This window comes from Callionymus lyra, chromosome 4, assembly GCF_982586985.1.
Source record: "Callionymus lyra chromosome 4, fCalLyr1.hap1.1, whole genome shotgun sequence".
Classification (NCBI taxonomy): domain Eukaryota; kingdom Metazoa; phylum Chordata; class Actinopteri; order Syngnathiformes; family Callionymidae; genus Callionymus; species Callionymus lyra.
The window spans coordinates 33,520,629-33,541,252 of record NC_141821.1 but is presented as its reverse complement, the minus strand read 5'-3'; positions in this window follow the sequence as shown (position 1 = coordinate 33,541,252).

Genomic DNA, 20,624 nt, shown 5'->3' with positions numbered 1-20,624 from the left:
GAAATCCATTGTTGTTGTAAGCCTTTGTGTCACTTACAAAATTACATGATGGCTGTTTCACGGTGTAATTTATGAAGGTCCAGCCCATCGCAAGTTAGTAGCAGGGCCAATGGAAATATAACACAACTGGCAGAATTGCCGTGATAATGGACAAACACCTCAGCATACCACAGGCAAAGGAAAAGCACGAAGAGACTACTAGGAAAGCGGTAACAGCAAAATACCTCAAGCGAGTAAGGCAAGTCCTAGCAGTTATGCACTACCAATGATTAGATACGCTGCTGTAATAATAAGACGGCAAAAACAGGTAATCCAGGCCAGAGAAGGTAAAACTCGGAGGTACAGACACGTTACAGGAAAAGTAAATAAGGACGTTTATCAAATCCACTCCCACTCAACTGTGATTGGTCAAGCCGTGTGTCATCAATCCTGGAGGTCATCACCTGCAAGGGACTCGTTGTATAAACAAAGCAGGGCTTGATTACAGCTGGCTATAGGAGGAGTGATAATAATTGTATAATGGACTCTGACCTCATAACCTCTCGTTTGCCAAGATTTCAGACTCGGTGGGGGAACTTTATAAAGTAATAAGTTAAAAACATGATCATAATGAGAGACTTACTGCATCTTGGAGAGAAAGACTTCAACATTTGAAACATGGGAGTGAGTCAGGAGAGTTTAATGACAATTAACAAGCCAACAAAATTGTAATGGACAACCAAAGGAAAGGAAAGACATGGTCGATTTAGCCATCATTAGCGATTCTAAAATCATGAAAAGTGACCTTGGTATCAAATAGAACCAGTGGTCATTTGGATCATTGGAGCTGACAGAAAAGTGTTGTCCTAGAAAATACCAAGCTACTGCGCAGAACCCTCAACCCCCCGGAACTTGAGCTGAAGGCGATGGACCCCACCTGGTGAAAGGGGGTTGGATGAGGTAGGTAATGGAGGGTATGAAGAGGATAGTGTGACTCCAGACACGATTAAGAAAGATGGGAACATGTGTTAAATGCTGACTGACATTTAAAATGAATGTCAATGATAATTATATATATATATATATATATATATGAGGCTTTATCAACCACCTGAGGTCATGAAACATGATTGTATGTTAGCTGTTACACAACATACATGATTCCTTTTTTGTTGAAAAATAGAACCATTTCTAAACCCCAGGGTTTTAATTCTTCAACCTGATCATCACAGAAGTTGCAATTAAGAAAATGTAAGTCGGCGCGTTCTTGATGAATTCAGCTCCAACGTGAGGTCTAATAAATAAAGAAAGTACGACAAAGCTTGCACATTGTAGAGTAATTAAAGTGAAAAATACTGTCAGACTGTAAATCCTTAATTGGACTCCCGGAGAGAAATTGAAAATCTGTCTTTGATAATAGGTGATGACTGGGGACTGAAAAACAAAGCGTGTTGAATTGTTGCTTCGCAGGTTCAATCAATCACAACATAGAAAACCAGCAATTTAGCAGATTCGGTGATTCCTCCCGCTCGCTTTCTATTGTTAATGTTTTTTTAATCATCAGTGTCTCACTTCCACAGTGGAGGAGGTTTCTCCGAGTAAAAAAGATTTAAGAAGCCGTGGATACAAATGTATATAAATAGTTGGTGATGCATTTTTATTACATCTGGGAAAAAAAGTCAAATCTACAATTCAAATAACTTCCTTTTCTTGAAAACAATCTTCATCAAAATACATTTTCTCTGGTGTTTACTCTGAATGTTCGCAGCCATCTGCGGGGTGTGCTTCACCCTGAGCTCGTAATGGCTTTTCTGGAGGTGAACCAGGGTCTTTGTGGAGGGAGACATGACGATAAATCTAGACAATCATTCATCGTTCATCGGCATGATTTAAAAAAAGGTTTCTTCTATGTTCAGAAAGTTGTTGATGATTAAGATTTTGTTCTGCAGGTGTGTGAACATATATTTACCCACTAACATCACCATAATCGTATTGATAGACATTTTGGCAAACTTGTCTGTGCAGTACTTCCTCCCCTGCTGCAGGGGGCAACAGTGAGCAAAACATTGCATTCAGAAAAACAAACTAAAAAGGTTTCCCTTGTTGGTAAGCGCTTTATAACAGTCATCACTTTCTAAAACACAATTCAGCATTAAAGGTTATATAGAAAAAAGGAAATTATAACATAGCAAATGATTAAATAATTAAAATGAACTAGCCAATGAGCCAATATATTTCTTGCATTGTGGAAGTTGTTATAAGTGTGTTATGTTTGGGAAACACTTGGTAGACGTCTTAGTGATTTAACCCTAGTGATATCCCAGGGTCAAGGTGACCCGGAGTCTCGAAAACCAATGATGTTTTTCGTATCCCTTGCGTGACTTTTATATAATGTTGCCTTTATTTTTTTATACGTTTTCAGTCGTTTGTTTGTATAATTGCTACTATCATTTGATCCAACTGAGCACCAGCGGCTGAACAATTTAGTCAATTGTTTGCTAGAAATCAAACAATGGCTGAGTGAAAACACTTTGCAGCTAAATGTGGACAAAACTGAAACTCTGGTTATTGCTCCTGATGATAAAGTTTGTTGTTTTTACTATATTCATGTTTTTTGCTGTTTTAAATTGTCTGTTGAGTTTAGCTGAATAATGTTTGTTTTTAATTCTGCTTTCATTTCAGTCTGAAAGGTGCTACACAATCCAGACAAGCTTGTGTCGTTGTGTCCCTGAGCAAGACACTTTACCCTGATTGCTCCTGATGGTGAACTTGGCGCAGGTGTGCAGCCTACTCCCATCAGTATGTGTGAATGGCTGAATTTCCCCTCGCGGGACTAATAAGGGTTTCTAAAAAAAAAAAAATAATAACAAAAAAAAAAATAATAAAAATAATTGTATTAGTTTTATTATTTTCAAAAAATATATACAATAATAACAAAAGGTACAACATTTTGTACAATAACTCAAAAGATAATTAGATAAGTATTCCCATTTATAAATAATGTTGTAGGCAATAACACCACATAATGATTTTCCATAATATAAAAGTATAAGAAAAACGTTGTTGTTGTAATTTATCAAGTTAAATGGATATATATATATATATAGAGAGAGAGAGAGAGAGAGAGAGAGAGAGAGAGATCTGACTCACTTCAAGAATTTGAGTGAGGGGTATCGCAATATGGGTAACTTCTTGATGCAGAAACTTTGAGAGAACCTGACTCAGTTTTCAGGGCCATGAAAAAAAGCATTGTATCATCAAAAGTTTAAATACTTAAAAAAAATTAAAAAATAATTAGTTATTTGTTATTTTTAGTTGATTCCAAATCCAGAACATCCTTTGTTTCTGAATTACTTTTTATAAAACTCATATTTAGACCCTTTTTGGTCGGCGCTGGAAGAGTCCGTGAAAATGAGGTCCTGTGACCCACATCACTGATGAGATGAATGAACTTTAGCGAGACCCCTAAGGATCCTTTGAACTTGCAGGGTCTGTTTCTGGTCTGTCAGGGGACGGAGGCAGCATTGTGGTCACTCTGTGGCGGGGCCATCAAACTTTGGCCCCCACTCTCCTTTCTGCCTATGTATCTGTTTCCAAATAAGACTGACGCAGGCTGTAGACACACCCTGCTGTGGCGCTCTGAAACCAGAGACCCTTGAAGTGGACGTCTGCCTGTGTCCAGTCTGCTCGCCGGGACCTTGTTGGGTCCAAATGTGGCCTCCTTGCTGAAGACGCTTTGGAAAGCCTGGTCAGTTGAGTGCATCCCTGCCCCCGATGTCCAGCGTGCTAACCACCAGCAGCTCCGGGCTGACCGGGGAGGCAGACCACCCTGGGCTGGTCAGCAACCCCTGCTTACACCTGCCATAAAACTTAAAAGCTACAGTCTCATCTCTGGCCTTTGAAGTGTTCAAAGCATAGCTCAGTGACCTTTGATGCGACTTTGGCCGCAACACATGTTTTGCACCCATGTATAAACGCCGGCCTCTCAGCAGACAAGGCTGGATTGTTTACCTACACGTGCAAAACTTAAGGGCCAATGCACGGCAGCCACGCATAGAGCCTCTATTCCCACTTGTCTTTGGTGAGAAACAGTCTTTAGTTTGAAGCGGAAACTCACTTCAAGACACCATGTGTTCCGTATTATTTCATACTGATCACCCTTAACCGTTAATCTAGTCGACCTCCTCACACACATGTGCACACACACCAGCGACACGTCATGACTACATTTAGGAAAAGAGAAAATAGGAACTTTCAAAATGCATGAGTTTAAGATCTTAGTCGTTTTTAATAATTTTTAGGTCAATTTAAGTAATGTCTAATGACAAAGGAGGCAATAACTTATGTATTTAAATGAAAAAATAAAAATGTTGATGAAGGAACATGTTGTAAATCGTGTTGTTTTTTGGCAGTTTGCCAGTATATATTTAAATATATATATATATATATATATATAGTATATATTCCAGTGTTTTTAGTCAATTCAATTTTTTTTTTTTTTTTCGTTTGTGTGATATGTTTCCATAAAATCATGTAAGCTAGCTCCTTGGTGGAGGTATGTGCTGCCTCAGTACTTCACTTCAAATTCAAATATCATTTGAATCACAAAATTAAAACACAAGCTATCATTTATTCACATTTATCAACCGTATTTTAGGTAATACATATTTTTAGATATGGTGGTTGACTTAAACTTTCACTCTTTGCAACTATTATTATTTCATGTAAAAAAAATACTTTTTAAAAACGATCTTGCGAATTAATTAATTTGACTGATGCTTAACTTTAATAGTTCTTTAAAATAATATTTTGACGTCTTATTTCATAGCTTGATGCCAATTCATCTAAAACTACAAATTTTTTGCCCCTTTACTGGTTATTGAAGTGTTGGCAGAAACGTACGAGCTCATAGTAACATAACATAACCACGAGTGTGTAAATGTCAAAGCTAGCAGGTTGATATAGTGTTGTCCATGGAGTTTACATGCCTGACATGCTAGTGTTGAAATGACACGGTTCAAGATCATGGCTGAATACTGTACATTTCCTCGAGGGCCACTATATGTCTTGTCACTGCTGTGATTAGTCAGTCCTTAACATGAAAGAAATATAAAAATGCAATAATGCAAAAATCAATTGGAGACTTTATTACAAAATATATCTGATTTTATTTCAATGTTTTACTTTAAATTTTTGGTCAGAAGCATTTGTAGATGATCAATTTCATAGTTTGACTCTGACTTCATGATGGCCACATATATACGCCATACTTTGACCAGGTCTTTTCCAGATGACAGCACCAAGGCTTTACTAGTGCAGGCAGGAGTTACAATAACAACACACTCCAGTTTGGAAGAACCTGGCGAGCACTAGCTTTATTTATCAATGTCCTGGTGAGTATGCACTGTAAGAAACCGTCTCAATTACAGGTCAAATGGTGTACGGAGAATACGTTGAAACAGAATCGCACAAAAGTGTTTACCATCTGTAGTGTCCACCAGTCAAAGAGAACTCTTGGCTGGTGTCAAGCGTGTCAGCGTTGCCAGAAGATCCGGCCTAACTATAGACGGAAGACTCTGTGTTGCTTTTAGCTGCAAAGCCACACAAATGTCGACGCGGATGAAACGGCGACTCTGAGGAATCTGCATTGAGATCCATGTGCATTTGAAGAAGATTCTGCTTCGTATTCCTGAAACAGAATCTGTTTGAGTTCGGCATTGTTTGGATGTAACAGTCGCTACGAGATCAGAGTTCCTTTCATCAGAAACAACCACACAATAGTCCATCTATAACAATGGAAGCCACTTAACTCTGTCATCACCATGACATTCCACTAGAAAAACTAAAAAAGTTCTCGGCCTCAAAACAGTGTTAAATAAAGAACGTTAAATCAGAGTTTTACTAGTATATCATTGTGAGTATATTGAATTGTTGAACTTTAAAGAACATATGATGAATCTTGTTTTTAAATAATTTTTATACACAATAGTTGAATCATTTCTGTATTGAAAAGTTTAACTTGTTGTTACTAAATAATTGAATTCAATCATTTGTATATTGAAATATAAACATGTTAAACATTTTTTTACACATAGACGTGATGTTCCAATCATTCAAATGACATTCTCTAAATTGAATTTTATGTATTTGTACCATTTTAAATCCAACATAAATATGTTGGAAAAAAAATACCACATTACTGAAACTTAAAAATCAAGCTCTATGTGTAAAACACTTTCGGCAATTAAAAAAAAAAAAAAAATCTTATAACCCCTGTATGATCTCAGGGCCAAGGTGACCCGAACACCTTGTTTTGGGGCCTTGGGGTCACTTTGACCCTAAGACAACACAATGGTTAAAAAACAACCCTTCAATATTCAAACTATTGAATTAAATAATTAAAAAAATTATCCAATGTTTAAAAAAAACAATGGACAATGTTAAATTCAAAGATTATTATTTTATTATGAAACTGATATACTTTCATAAATTTAAACAAAACATTCAAACAAAAAGTTGATTCATTGTTGTGATTCAATGTTTTCAAAAGTCAATTTTACTTTATTGTGTTGTTTAACTGGGCTGTGTACATCAAAATCCATACAAGTGAATAAAGAATCCTTCAAAATCTTCTGAAAGCCAGATGGAACTTAAAATCAAAACACATATTTGGAAAAGTTAGCAACACTGCAACCAGCTCTGACTGCACATTGAAGGCATCACTTCAAATCAAGTCGCTGCGAGGAGGATGGCACATTCCTGAGGCGCAATATCTGAGTGGATCAACTCTAAAATAGACGCCAGACTTCTGTACGGACCCGAGTCTGGTTGCAACTATTAATAAGAGCATTAGGTGTCAGATTATGAAGCGATTAACTGTATTTATTAAATTACATTACAACTGTTTAAAACACGCTCTGACAAGATTCATTTTAGGTTTGTTTACTATGTTTTAAATTGGGACTCATTTTATGCTTAAACTATTTGATGTTTTTTTTCTGATTCCAAAAATCTGTCAGGCCGGGCATCTAAAATGAAAATGTTCAGCCTGGACTCACATAAAAGTCAAACGTGAATTTAGGATGAATTAACACCTTGTCTGTCTATCGGTTGGTTTATGACCTTTTACAAGCTGGTGAAGTCTGGTCAACACATAATCTTTGCTCCGCTCTGAATGCCAGGACATGGCACGAACATAGCGCGCGAGTGTGCCGCGCCATATACACCAACATTAAACCAGTGTGAGCCCGAAGCTGTCAAGTGTGCCTGTCAACACCTCTATTTCAGCAGACATGACGGGCCCTCTAAACCTTGATGGATATAAATCAGGAGGCCATTTTGAAACAACAGGGTCATATTCAATCCTTGTTAAAAGGGTGCGTCCATGTGAACCCTGCCAGCACTGGGCTCCCCCCGAGGGCACTCTTTCCCGTTTCACCCATTTCTGCCGAGCAACACATTGAACAAGAATTTCAATGAACTGCACTGAAATATTTTGCTTAATTAAAGTAACAGTGTTTTAGATAGACTTGTGATTGACAACAGGGGGCGTGGATTCTGGATTCAAGTTTCTCATCTACATAGAGGAAATATATATATTCTCATAACGTACTAAGAATTGTATTTTTATTTTTTTAATTAATGTATTATTTATTATTAATATCTCTCTTATATATATATATTTCCTAATCAAATATTACACTCATTATTATATTTATAAATATATGCATTTTAACACTATTTGTCAGAGATTATTTCCCTTTGTTAGTTTGTCTACAAACAAATATAATAATGACGATTAACTTACTGATCTTTTAATATCCTAAAATAAAGTGTGAATTTGGTTTATTATTGTTTTATTTTAATATTGTTTATTTTTAATCTTATTTGTAATTCGTTTTTTCACAATAATTCGTAAAATAATTTAAGATTAATAATAATAATAGATATATAAATTGAAACTTAACCTATCAAAGTTTATTTCCTTTGTTGTGTTTGTCCACAGCACGATTAACTCATTGATCTTCTAGTTCTGCCAGAAAAATAGCCTTCTCTACTTAATCAACATTATGCAAAAGGAAAAGACCCGTGAATCCCTTTCATCCCTAGTTAGGAGTGGAAATCAAGCACAACACTTCCGTTCTTTCTCTCAATCTCCCGACCTTCTTTCACAAGCGTCCAGCTCCTTCATTTCTTTCCGCTGAATAATAGAACTCGACGGTGAGTCTTTGTGCCGCCCAGATCAGACTGTGTCCACTACTCCCACTCTTTTCAGCGGCGACTAAGAGGAATGCTGAGGGCTGGATCGACAGTGTTACCCATGCAAGCAGAACATCCCTCTCTTTTTGTGCAGTGGCTTGGTGAGGGGGCAGCGGGAAGGATGCGGTCAGTCTGCTCTTGAATAATAGAGGGCCGGGCAGCTGCCTTAGCCCAACAAAGGGACTAGTCTCCTGGTAGCCCTGTTTATTTTAATGTTGTTTCCATGCCGCCTGTGTGTCCGGGTACCTGACAAGGACGATGAATAAAATGGGCGTACAATTGAGACATTCGGGCACAGTTGTCTGGGGTCAAGCGAGGATTCATTATGAGACAGGCGTCTTCAAAATGGGTTTTTATGGTTCGATATTTGTGTGATCAAGGGGGAGGATTATAAACCAGAAAAATATATAATATATAAGTCGATAACATTTCCTGTGTCTTGTTAAAAGATGATTAGATTGTTGCTGTGACTCTTTGTGAATCAATGATTGTCTCTATTTTCAAATAACAGAATCATTTCGTTGACTTTAAAGACAGACGATTAAGTAGTAATTAAACTCAACAAAAATGAAATAAAAACAACCCCTAATAATGTCTCTTGTTAATGACCTGAGAGTTACAATCAAACGCACCACTTTCAAAAGACCATAATGCACTGCAAGAGTTGAAGTCCTTGTAACGTTCAACAAATGGTCTCAGACTTTTGTTCAGTTCCACTTTCGTTCTACTTTGAAAATACTTCTGACAAAGTAGCGTCATACAGAACCAAATGTATAACACATGACAATAATAATAAGATATACATAGTTTGTTTGATTTGGTTGCATGTGATTTATCTAGATAAATACAATTACCAGGAATTAACACCGTAAAAGAAAGATACTAAATGGAAGTATCTCAAAGTTGATAACAAAAGACTCTTCCACGCTGCAGAGTCAACAATCTTTTGTTCGCACTCCTTGACTCAAGGCTTTGATCTCTTTGGTTCCTTCCTCGAGCTGCTCCGCTCTAAAATTCTTTGCTTTTCCATAGAAACACGTTTTTTTCTCTGCCAGGATATTGATGTTTTTTTTTCCTCAGGCGTTACGGTGAATCAGAATGTCAAAAGAGCCGCACAATACTGGTATTCATGCTTAAGTTTTTTTTCTAACCCTGTCCAGCTTTGTCTCTTTTGTCAAGATTCTCATTTCTCAAACGAATACAAATATTTATTCTGTGGATGTCTGAGATGTGGACATAGTAGATGCTTTTTTCTTTTCTTTTTTTTTTTACTAATCTTGTCGTTGTTGAAGCAGCAGGTTGAAACATCAATACTCATTGGAAACAATATATATCTGCTTATCCACTTGTGCTCATTTGACTTGACTCACTTGACTCACTAGGAATACGTCTTGGGATAAATGCTTGATATTAATTTTAAAAAATTCAATATTCAATGGAATGTTCAAGGTTTGGCTGTAAGGATGGGTCATAGCAGTGGTTACGGAAGCTTAAGGAAACATGAAGAAAACATATTTCACAGCAAAAGCAAATATTTGAATCCACAAAGACCTTGAAAGTAATGAGATTCATTCCCAGTGTATAATAAGTATCTATCTCACAAACTTGACATTAAGAGAATCAGTACTACAACTGCTTACTGTTTGTGGTCAGTCATGTCTTGGTTCTTCTTCAGAAAAACGGTTATGTAGAATGTAGACGTAGAATTGTTGCCAAATCTAATTTAGAAAGCTAAACCTGGTCAACAGTCTGAGTGACTCATGCCAGCACACCCTTTTATATATTTCACAAAACTGAAACTCTGTTATTGCACCTGATGGCAAAATTCCAGGGCTGAGTCAGTACTTGAGTGACTTAGGTCAGTCTGTCAAAATGAGCCTGAGAAACCTGGGTGTTGTATTTGATAAAGACATGTTTCCAGTTCAACACTGTAGAGAACTGACGAAAACCTACTTTCAACTGAGGAACATTTTTAAACTCAGGAAAAATGTTGTCACAAAATGATCTGGAGCTGGTAATCCATGCGTTTGTGTCTTTTCATTTAGACTATTGTAACAGTTTATTTTCGTAAAACCAGGGGGGAGCTGTCTCGCCTGCAGTTGATACAAAACTCTGCAGCAAGAATTCTGACCTGATCTAGTAGAAGAACTCACATTTCTCCAAACCTTAAAACTCTGCACTGACTGCCAGTTTCTTTCAGGATCAATATTAAAATTCTGGTTCTTACTTTCAGAGCTATTCATGGTCAGGCTCCTCCTTACATCAGTGATCTGATCGAGCCTTACACCCCAGCTCGGGCTCTGAGGTCTGTGGATCAGAATCTACTGATGGTTCCTCGCACACGGTTCAGGACCAGAGGAGAGAAATCCTTCCAGGCTGTTGCTCCTAAGCTTTGGAACGATCTTCCTCTCTCTCTGTGTTTGATGATCTACTGACTCCTTCAAGAAATATCTTAAGACATTTTTATTTGTTCAGGCTTTTCCCTGATTTTCTGGGACTCTTGTGTTTGTCTTATGTGTCTTGGCCTTTTAAAGTATATATTTTAGCTGTGTATTGTTTTGATTGTTTAAGTGCTTTGTGACCCTGGTCTAGAAAGGCGCTTTACAATAACCTTTACTTACTTACTATTTTTGCTCTCCATGGACTCGGGGACTTAGGGCCATTTAGATTTGAAAGAGTTTTATACTTTACTCAAAAATTCCAACATACATCCTTTTTCAAAAGAGGGTCATCTTCTTTTAAGTTTTCTGGTTCATAAGGTGAATGAAAAGAGGTGAGCGGAGAAGAACGTTCATCATTTAAAATGTTTGAACTCAACTTTAAATCTCTATTGAGAGTGACCAAACAATCTCGACACCTCTCCAATTTTTTCTTGTGCCAGGGACTATATGTGGCCCTAGAGAAGATTTTCAATGTTTTGTGCTCTCCTTTAAAAACTGTATTATTCAATTAGGAAACTGTTCTTTCTGTCTGTCAGTAAGGGACATTCTAATTTCGTGTTGAATCTATCGTAGCTATACATTTTAATCTTCTGAATGATATTAGTTATGGCATGATAATGCTGTTCAGGTTTGCCGCCACGTTTGTATTCATGTCATTAAATGTGACCGACTTTTAAAAGTCTGGTGTAGATGGATTTTTTGGATATTCTATTTAAGTGAAAAAGATCACTGTTCTTTGCAGGTGATGCAATTGTTAAGAATTTACATAGACGTACAGTAAGAGACGAGGAAAATGTATATAGAAATACAAATCAAATACACAAGTCAAGGGTTCAACTGGTACAGTTAATCTTTAGGAGGTGCTTGAAAAGACCAGATTAGAAATGAGTATAAAAGAGTGTCAGTTCATATAAAGAAGTTTGGAAACAAAGTTAGGATGTGGTATATTAGGTCTTAAAGAGGTTAGGTGTAAACTACCAATATAAAGGTTTAGATTCTTGCCAAAAACATGCAAGATATTCATGCAAAAAATACTTATTGATGCCGATATTTTTGTTCTTTCTGATCAAGAGGTAAGTGATTTTTCTTTTGTTCAACTAAACTAAAATTTCACATTTGAATCCTCATATTTAAAACCCCCTGTGAAGGAAAGAGTCTCTCTGTTTGCTAAACGACAGCTTCAACAAATGTCTTTTCCCAGCAGACTCTGAGCCTCTAATTATATTTTCAAAAGGTGAAGAATCAGCGGATATACAATCTTGCAGCTTCATCAGACAACTGCAGATCACTGTCTGATCATTCACACCCATTTGAAACCTTCATGCACCATTTTGTCAAAACAGCTGCCGAAATTATACCTGTGACACTCCGCAGTCTCACGAGAGCTTTTACTGTGGACACTTTAGACTGCTAATTTATACAGACGCTAACTGTTCGGGCTACAGAACATACTGAAAAGTGATACTTGACTAGAACCGTAATTTTAACAATCACCATGTGCATGAACGTATACAATATTGAAAATATTGATTCAGACTCAAAATACATTTTAAATACTACTTTGTTGAACCCGAAAAAATATACAAGTTCAATAAATACATAAAAAGACTCTCTTTTGTATTAATGATTATTCAGAATGATGCAACTGTTAAAGAAAATTATGAATTTGAATTAAGTAACAATCAGACAGTGACCAAAAAATGTAATTCAAGGAATTCATTGAGTCGCCCCCTGAGAAGAGAACATATGACATGTTTGGTTCCACTTGCAGACAGAAAGTTCAAGTTGTGGTTGAAGCATCAAGCTAATAAAAGTCAATAAAGAACAAAAAAGAGTGGCTCAGCTCCAGATACAGTACGTCTCCCCAGCAGAGATGTCGTGGTGATGGTCACTCGGCTGGTAACAAGACGTCCTCGCACAACATCAGGGCCGAATCTTTAGATTGATCCGCACTCTTAAACCTCTATTTCTGTCTCTCTTTTTTTTCCCCACCGTTTCCCTTCGCTTCACTTATTTTTTGACGATAGTTTGCAAACACCTATTGGCGTCCTTTTCCACGCCTGTCAGCCTGCGAACATCCATCCCCTCAATAGGACGTGTCAAGGCAGCGCATGTCCCGGGACAAAAGACAATTGTGATTTAGACAAACATTGGGGACAACATAAAGGCAAAGGTCAAGTCCTCTTTCAGTTCAAGTGTGCGCCAATTCACCTTCAACACAACAGGGACAAAGAGTCACATGCTACCTCTGCCTTCCAAAAGAGGAGGCTGGAAACCCTGGCTCCGACTCACACTGTGATATTAATTTAATTGACGCGACATTAGGAACAGATTATTGCAATTATTATTATTATTGTCTTTTGTGAAAAGATTTTCTTTTTATGCAATTGAAGCGGTGATTTGTGTGTTCCAGCATTGTAACCCCAAGTTCAATTATTTCTAGAACAGAGGGATTGGAAGAATAAGTAGTTTTAATTGCACGGCAGGTATAACAAGCAGGTCTAATCCTTCTTCCCCTTCTTTGTATTGAGTTTTTGTGGGCTTAATGAGTGGCAGGTAGAACTGCTTCCTGCTTTCTCACATGCTCAAATAGGCCTCTCACTGTTTGCAGCTCAGGACCCTGGCTGTGTACAGGAAACAATTGATTTTGAGCATAAAGTTAATTATAAGAAATTAGACAGCCCTGGCGTCGGGTGAGGACTGGAAGGTTGATTTCTTGACAGCTCTTAACTCATTCACACATATCATGCATGCATGCACCTTTTTCAGTCCCCCCTTCTTTTTTTTCTCATTCCAGATCTCCTTTAAAGCCACGAGATGACACAAGAGGAAATGCCACTTACCTCTTCTGCATCTTTCAAATGAAAAGCAAATTGTTGTTCTGCTAATTGAGCTCAGCGTCGGGAGTGACTCTGTGGAACTAGACAGACACAAATTCTCAGCTCGGCAACTTGGTCTGGGCCGGTTACCTAGGCTACACAGATCAGTATTAAGAATGGACTCAAAGACTGTCCCGGTGGTGGACTTATTATGGCAACTTGGTTTGAAAAAAAATAAATTCTCTCATTGAAACTTTTCTTTTGATGGATATTCAGGTGCAAGAAAGAAAGAAAGAAAGAAAGGTTTCTATTGGACGGAATTAATCTTTCATTCTAAAGTTCAAAGAGGAAGAAAACAACACATTCTTTTTGTTTATTTAAAAAAGAAAAATGTCATTTTTAAGAGATTTTACAGATACATAAAAAAATAAAAGATTCATGAGGAAGAAGCATGTATTGATTTTTGTCTCGAGCTTGTTTGTAAAAATGTGTGTACATTTACACAATGTATTACACAATATTTGTAATTACAAGATTCAAATAATATAGGTTTAATAAGTAGAAACTTTGACTGCCAGTGTAAACACAACAGATGAATGTTTAGTGGTGTAAGTACAGAAAAAATAAAATAAAAATAATACAAAATAAGCAATAGAAATACAGAACCAAGCACTTAGGCAGACAAGATGATAATAATTAGTAAAATAATAATAATAATAATAACAATAATAATAATAATCATTTACAACACTGGAAATAAATGTTTCTGATTCAGATTTTTTTTTTAACTATCATAAATAATAATATAAAATTATTAACAGTCAAAACTTACTCACTCACCAAAAAAATGCAGGTACCAATGTCAATCTTCATGGACAAACGTTAAAATAATCGCTGTTGTTCCTAATCTATGAGAACAAAAACAACAATAATAATAATAATAATAATAATAATAATAATAATAATAATAATAATAATAATAATAATGATAATAACAATAATAAATTGTGCAGACTTCCACCTGATATGTCTTGCCTGTGCCTGTCACCTCTCTCACTCCATTAGCGGACACGGGGTCGCTTTGTTTCTGTCGTTTCCAGATGATTGACAAAGTAATAAACGCGTCCTGCTGCTGCATCTGATTAAGCGGCTGCATTTGCATCGGACATTGAGCGGAATATGACAACCTCGACACGCAGGGGATTTGCTCTGTCAAATAAACACGTCTCCGAGGATCTATATTGTCGTGGTGACAACGGGACACCCCTTTCTCTTCCCCATTGAATTTTAAAAGTAATTCAATGTTTCGATTTTAGACAAAAAAGATTGTACCTGTATAAACCGGGCCCAAAGCGAAATATTACTGTCGACAATGTAAGTAAGTAAGTAATTTATATTTATAGAGCGCTTTTCCAGACCAGGGTCACAAAGCACTTAAACAATCAAAACAATACTCAATAAAATATATACTTTAAATGTCAAGATAACACTGAGAGCAGCACAGGAGCTCCAGAAAATCAAGAAAAAAGCCTTCACAAATAAATTGTTACCCGGATATCCAGACTGGTGCTGGATAACAAAGGCAACTTTCTCTCGCGGTTTTTTATTATCGATGGAAGGCCATTTGCGACACCCGGTGAGCCACCTCCAGCAGGTGATCCCGGTGTCGCTCCGTGTCAGCGGTGGCCTGACATAAGTATAATAATAGTTAATAGAGCGTGATGGAGAGACTGGCATTAAAGCCTAACAAAGATGTGACAGAAAAGTCTGCGTCTTCATTAGCTCCATCTCCAAGGACCGTCGAACATTTCATTAGTTTGTAATTTATGAATGTTTGACAAATATTGAAGAGTATGTAAATATGAGGGAGCGTAATGTCTTTTCCAGCGGGAGATGGCGAAATGACCCAAAGTCTTTCGATCCTGAGACTGATCACACGCATTATCCTTCTGCTCAAACTGTGCATTTGTGCGCCTGTTTCAGAGTCTGACGTGTGAAATAGTGCAGATAGAGCAATGATTCATAATGCTGGCAGCATTTGCATCAGCTAATACTCTGTGTTATGTTGATATATGATGATATAGTGTCGATGGTCTCGACGCACTTCTGCCATTATGGCTCTGGTTAAATCAGTAGGTGGGATTTGGTCCTAAAACGCTTCATTTCCCTGTTTGTGAGCCACTTCAAGTGAAAAGATATGCCCATAAATGGCCTTATTTTTCATCTGTGTTGCTCTCAACAACTTTGTTGTAGTTCATGTTTATTTCGACAACATCTTGTCAGTCAATCTGCAGTATATTCATGATCGTAAACAGCAGCAGAAAATAATTTAAAAGTACGTTTTTTTTTTTAGCTAAATAAAAGAAAGATAGAGGTTTAAATATCTGACAGCGAATATTTTTAAAAGTGTATGTTGTCACTATATCTGTCTGAATAACGCAGACAATAGAAATATTACAATAATACAATAACAACAAAACTCAAAAGTACTGTTAATTTATTGCCATGTTATTAAATACTGATAGCTATTTATACTACTACGTATGATATAATAATAATAATAATAATAATAATAATAATAATAATAATAATAATAATAATAATAATAATAATAATAATAATAATACTTTTTAACGGGGTAAATGTTATGATTTTAACCATACGTGCTGCTATAATAAACAACATTCAGGCCTATTCAAACCAAACTAAGTAGATGGGTCAACATTCATAAATATTTTAAAGTGTTTTCTTCCATCTTCAACACGTTAATAAGTGATATGTCAGACTGCCAGCAGCAGCAGGAAGGGATCAGATGAGTATTTACGGTGGTTTCAATGAAATGCCTCCTCGTGGTTTCCTCTGCCTCATCTTGCGACAATATTTAGATCCATATGTTTGCGACAACAAGCCCTCGCTCGTATATATGTAAAATTAGCGTCGATGAAAGGAGGAAGAGGTTAATAGCGGGCTGATGTGTGAGCAGGAGACGTTTGAAAAGCAGCTTCTTCTTTCATGCAGCTGCTTTGAGCGCGAGGCCAACAGGCGTATCAGCCGCTGAATAGACGCCGCTATTCAGCCTGCAGGTGTGGGCCATGTGCCGCATTCTGACATATAATGTGGAGGTTGTTAGAAATCCGTGTTCGGGCGCTGATTTGCATTGGAGGGAGTCTGTCGGGGAAAAAAAAGGTGGAGGAGAAATGTGCGGATAATCCGGAAAACCTGAGGATGTGGGTGGAGGAGGAGGAGGAGGAGGAGGAGGAGGAGGAGGAGGAGGAGGAGGAGGAGGAGGGATGCGAGCTGCGGTTCTCACTTGGCTGAGGGCCGAACTACACCTCTTATCTGCAATGATAGGTGTTACATCTCTGACCCGGCCCACTGCTTCCATCAAACGGTACCGAGGAATGCAATAATAGAACTTGTAGGCACATTTTTTTTATCCCCTCTATAAAGATTTAACAGCACAAATAGAGCCTCTTTGTTGCGCTTTTATGCTGCATGTTCTTTGAATCACATCTTTTTTTTATTTACGAGTTGAACATTTGTATCTTTGGCTGCGTCCCACTTGTGAGCGCTTTGAGATTTTCCATGACGTCATCCAAGGCCTGAGCCTGACATAGATGTATCCAGACAAAAAGTTTGTTAGCTGTTGACCTCATTTTTTATTCAAATGTTGTACGTATATGTTTTTAATATACATAATTTGTAGCTATAATTTAAAAATGTCAGTTTATTAAAGCGTCTGGTCTGCTGACAAAAGGTTATTGATCCTTTTTTTTCTGTGATTTCAAAAGCTAAATAAAACAGGTTGATGTTTCAGGATTTACTTTAATCCAAAGCACCTTCATAAATAAAACAAAAACAAAATAAGACACCACATTAACACATTTGTAGACGAGAAGTTCTTACAATATGTTCCAGTGACAGCGTTGTCATGAGATGTATAGGCAATGCTTAACGCCTCTGTTCAACTTCAAACCACTTATATTGAGCGATGTAAACTTCAGTCTAGTGAATAGAAATGGATATACTTGTGTATATTTCTGAGTAAAAAGTTGTAACAACAGTCATGCTATAGTCCTGGGACTCATAGACAAACATGTGCTGGCCTCCATGTTTGTTATGTTGCAGGAGGGCGCTGGATAAGATGAACCCCATTTTACTTTTCTGTGTAGCAAATGCAAATGCAAAATGAAATGAAGCACATTTCTGTGCTCTTATCTCACAGTTGAATCTGTCTTGGTTTGAAGTCCTGTGATAATGGCAGCTGCGTGGGTTGATGTGTACGATAACTCAAGCTCTGAGATGCAGTGAATAAACATGTCGAGCTACTGAAAAGAGGGTTTGAGTTTGAATTTTCCTACAACTTTTCTTCTTCTGTGCTTGCCAAACTAAATTCACATAAAGCAACATCAAATTGCTATAAATATAGTTTTTTTTCTTTTTATTTATTTATTATTTTAGTCGCTAATCTGTATTTTTTATTTTAACCACTTTCCTTACGTGCAAGTTGTGTCCAAGTCAAGTTATATTTTAGAATTGTTGTAACATTTATCAATCAATTTTCTGCTGTATTTTATTTTGCTTGTCAAACAGTACAAAATAATAAAAAGGTGCAGTTAAAGATCAATTTTTATTACCAATATTTTTGTCAGCCCTCATGTCAGCCTCTTTGGCTTCTGGTATTGTTATGATATTGCAGGAGTGAAATCTTGCCTTTGCTAAGACCATGGATATCCATTGTTTGTTTTACTGTGTGAGGGTCAAAGGATGTTGTGTGATACACTATCACAAAAATAATGAAAAATAATTATCATGCATTTCTGTCAATGCTTTTTCCTGATATGACCGACACTTACCATTGCTGAACTTGTATTTACTTGTTTCATTATGTGGGGAAAAAAAAAGATCGTTGCATTTTTGTTCAATAACTCACGAAGTAAATCCATTTGCGTCACAATGAAAGCAGTGTTTTTTTTGTGGAAGCCTTCTGGTTCCGGTCTGCTCTCACAATTGCACCTGTCCTTTTATTTCCACTGGGCCTGTTGGCCACTTCACTTCTGATAATTATGACCTGCCTGGTGTCGGAGGTGCTGCTGGAGCGTGGGGTGGGCGTGGAGGGAGGGGGTTGGGCTTTATTTTTTTTTTACTTCTGGCCTGGTAATCCCCCTATTAAAGAGGCTTTGTTCAACAATGCCGGACAGTTTCCGGAAGTGGGATTACCGCCTCCATGATTTCACAAAGAAATGATATTTCACACTTAAATGAACCAGAGGATGAATGAGTGGCGGAAGTGGCGCTGATTCACTTTTGTTACACACTGTGGAACTTTCAACCTGCACCCATGTACACCACAAGAAAAAAAAGAAATAAGGATTTGTGACCTTGCTAAAGGATGGAATTAATTTTATTCTGATTCATTATTCGTGTAAACGTTAATGACAAACTGATTTGGCGAAATATTTATACAAATTAATACATTTTTCCATTTCTTTTTTTTTATAAGTATAATTTTAATATTTTTGCTTTATCTCAAACTTATAAAGATGTTTTTTTTTCTGGAGGTGTAAACAAATGTTTTGAGTTTATATTCATGTGTGTGTGTATTAAGAAGACACCTGTTCTTGACCTCAGCCCTTCGGTGGGACCAGAGTTCGGGACCTGCTCGCGGACCTCAGTGGAATCTTCCCTCCCTGCTGCGCCACGCCAGGAATTCAACTCGCACACCAAACGGTCGTCGTTTTTATCCCCAACGTTCTGCACGCAATCCTAAATCCAAACCATCGTCTTAACCGCGCAGAGGAATATTTATTCCCGGTCAAAGTCATAAATTATTACGATGAAGGTCAAGAAGCGATTGCAGAAAGTATAATTTATTTGTTCCTTGTGGGCCTCCAAATGAAACCAAATGTTTTTGCGTCTTTGTTTGATTCCTGTCTTCAGAGAGAAGTTCAAATTAAGAGATACTTTGGCTGAAAATGAAGATTTCTTCGAGACTAATCGACACCCTGTGTTTTAACCTCCACGTCCCCCTCTTAAAAAGAAGTAAAGCCCTTTAACGTGGCTTCAATCTGAGTGTTTTCTGACGCACTTTCTTGCCCTAATTTTGACGAGTGGAACTAAATAGCTTTAGACGTCCCAATAGAGAGGAGCTGGACGAATCGCTAACAAAAGACTTTCCGTGTCATCAACGTCGTTCAGACGACCCAGAAGAATCCCTCTGATATTAACTTCCACTTCAAAGACTTGCACTTTCAATTGAGATCCAACTCTCCTGTTTTTTCCCCTCCCTCCTTCTCTTCTTCCTCTCTTTCTCTCCCTTCCACTCCCTCCTCCCTCGCTCTCAGTCCTACACAGAGCCCCCCTCCCGCCCCCTCTGAAAAAACCGGTGCCAAAAAGGGTCCACCACCGCCATCCTGGATTTGTTTGCTTTATCCTCTGTTTTTCACTTGGGCCTCTTCCACAAAGCAAACTGTCACGCACTTAACCGAACTCTATAAAGGCAGCCACCGCTACAAGCGGAATGATTCCTAATTCAAGTTCAAATTTCAAGGTTGAAATGTTTAAAAATTCGAAGCACAAGGTTACAGGAGAGAAAGAAATAAGACAAAGTTCAAATTGTTATAAATAGAGGATGAACACATAATTAATCAAAGATTTTAAAAAGATACAATAATAATAATAATAATAATAATAATAATAATAATAATAATAATAATAATAATAATAATAATAATAATAGAAAGCGTGAGGTCAAATCATGTTTTTTTAAGTGAGAAATATATTTTAATTCATATTTTTCGTGAAGCTGACTTGAAAAATTAAGATTACTAAAAGAAGTATTGTAGCTTTCTATCACTCTTAATTCTCACGTTCTTGTTTGTTAAATACGTCACGGTACATAACTCGAAAAGTAAGTGTCTCGAAAGTTTAGTTTTGGTTGTTAACATGTAAAAAATATTATCTAGAATTTTATTTAATTTGAAGCAGCAATACTTTCGAATAAGTGAAATATATAGTTTTTTATTCGCTGAAATCTAACATTTACAAATAAGATTTATCGTCAGAAAAAAAAGTTGTAGCTTAGATGAAGAATAAAATAATTCGCTTTAAATAAAACAATTGTGCT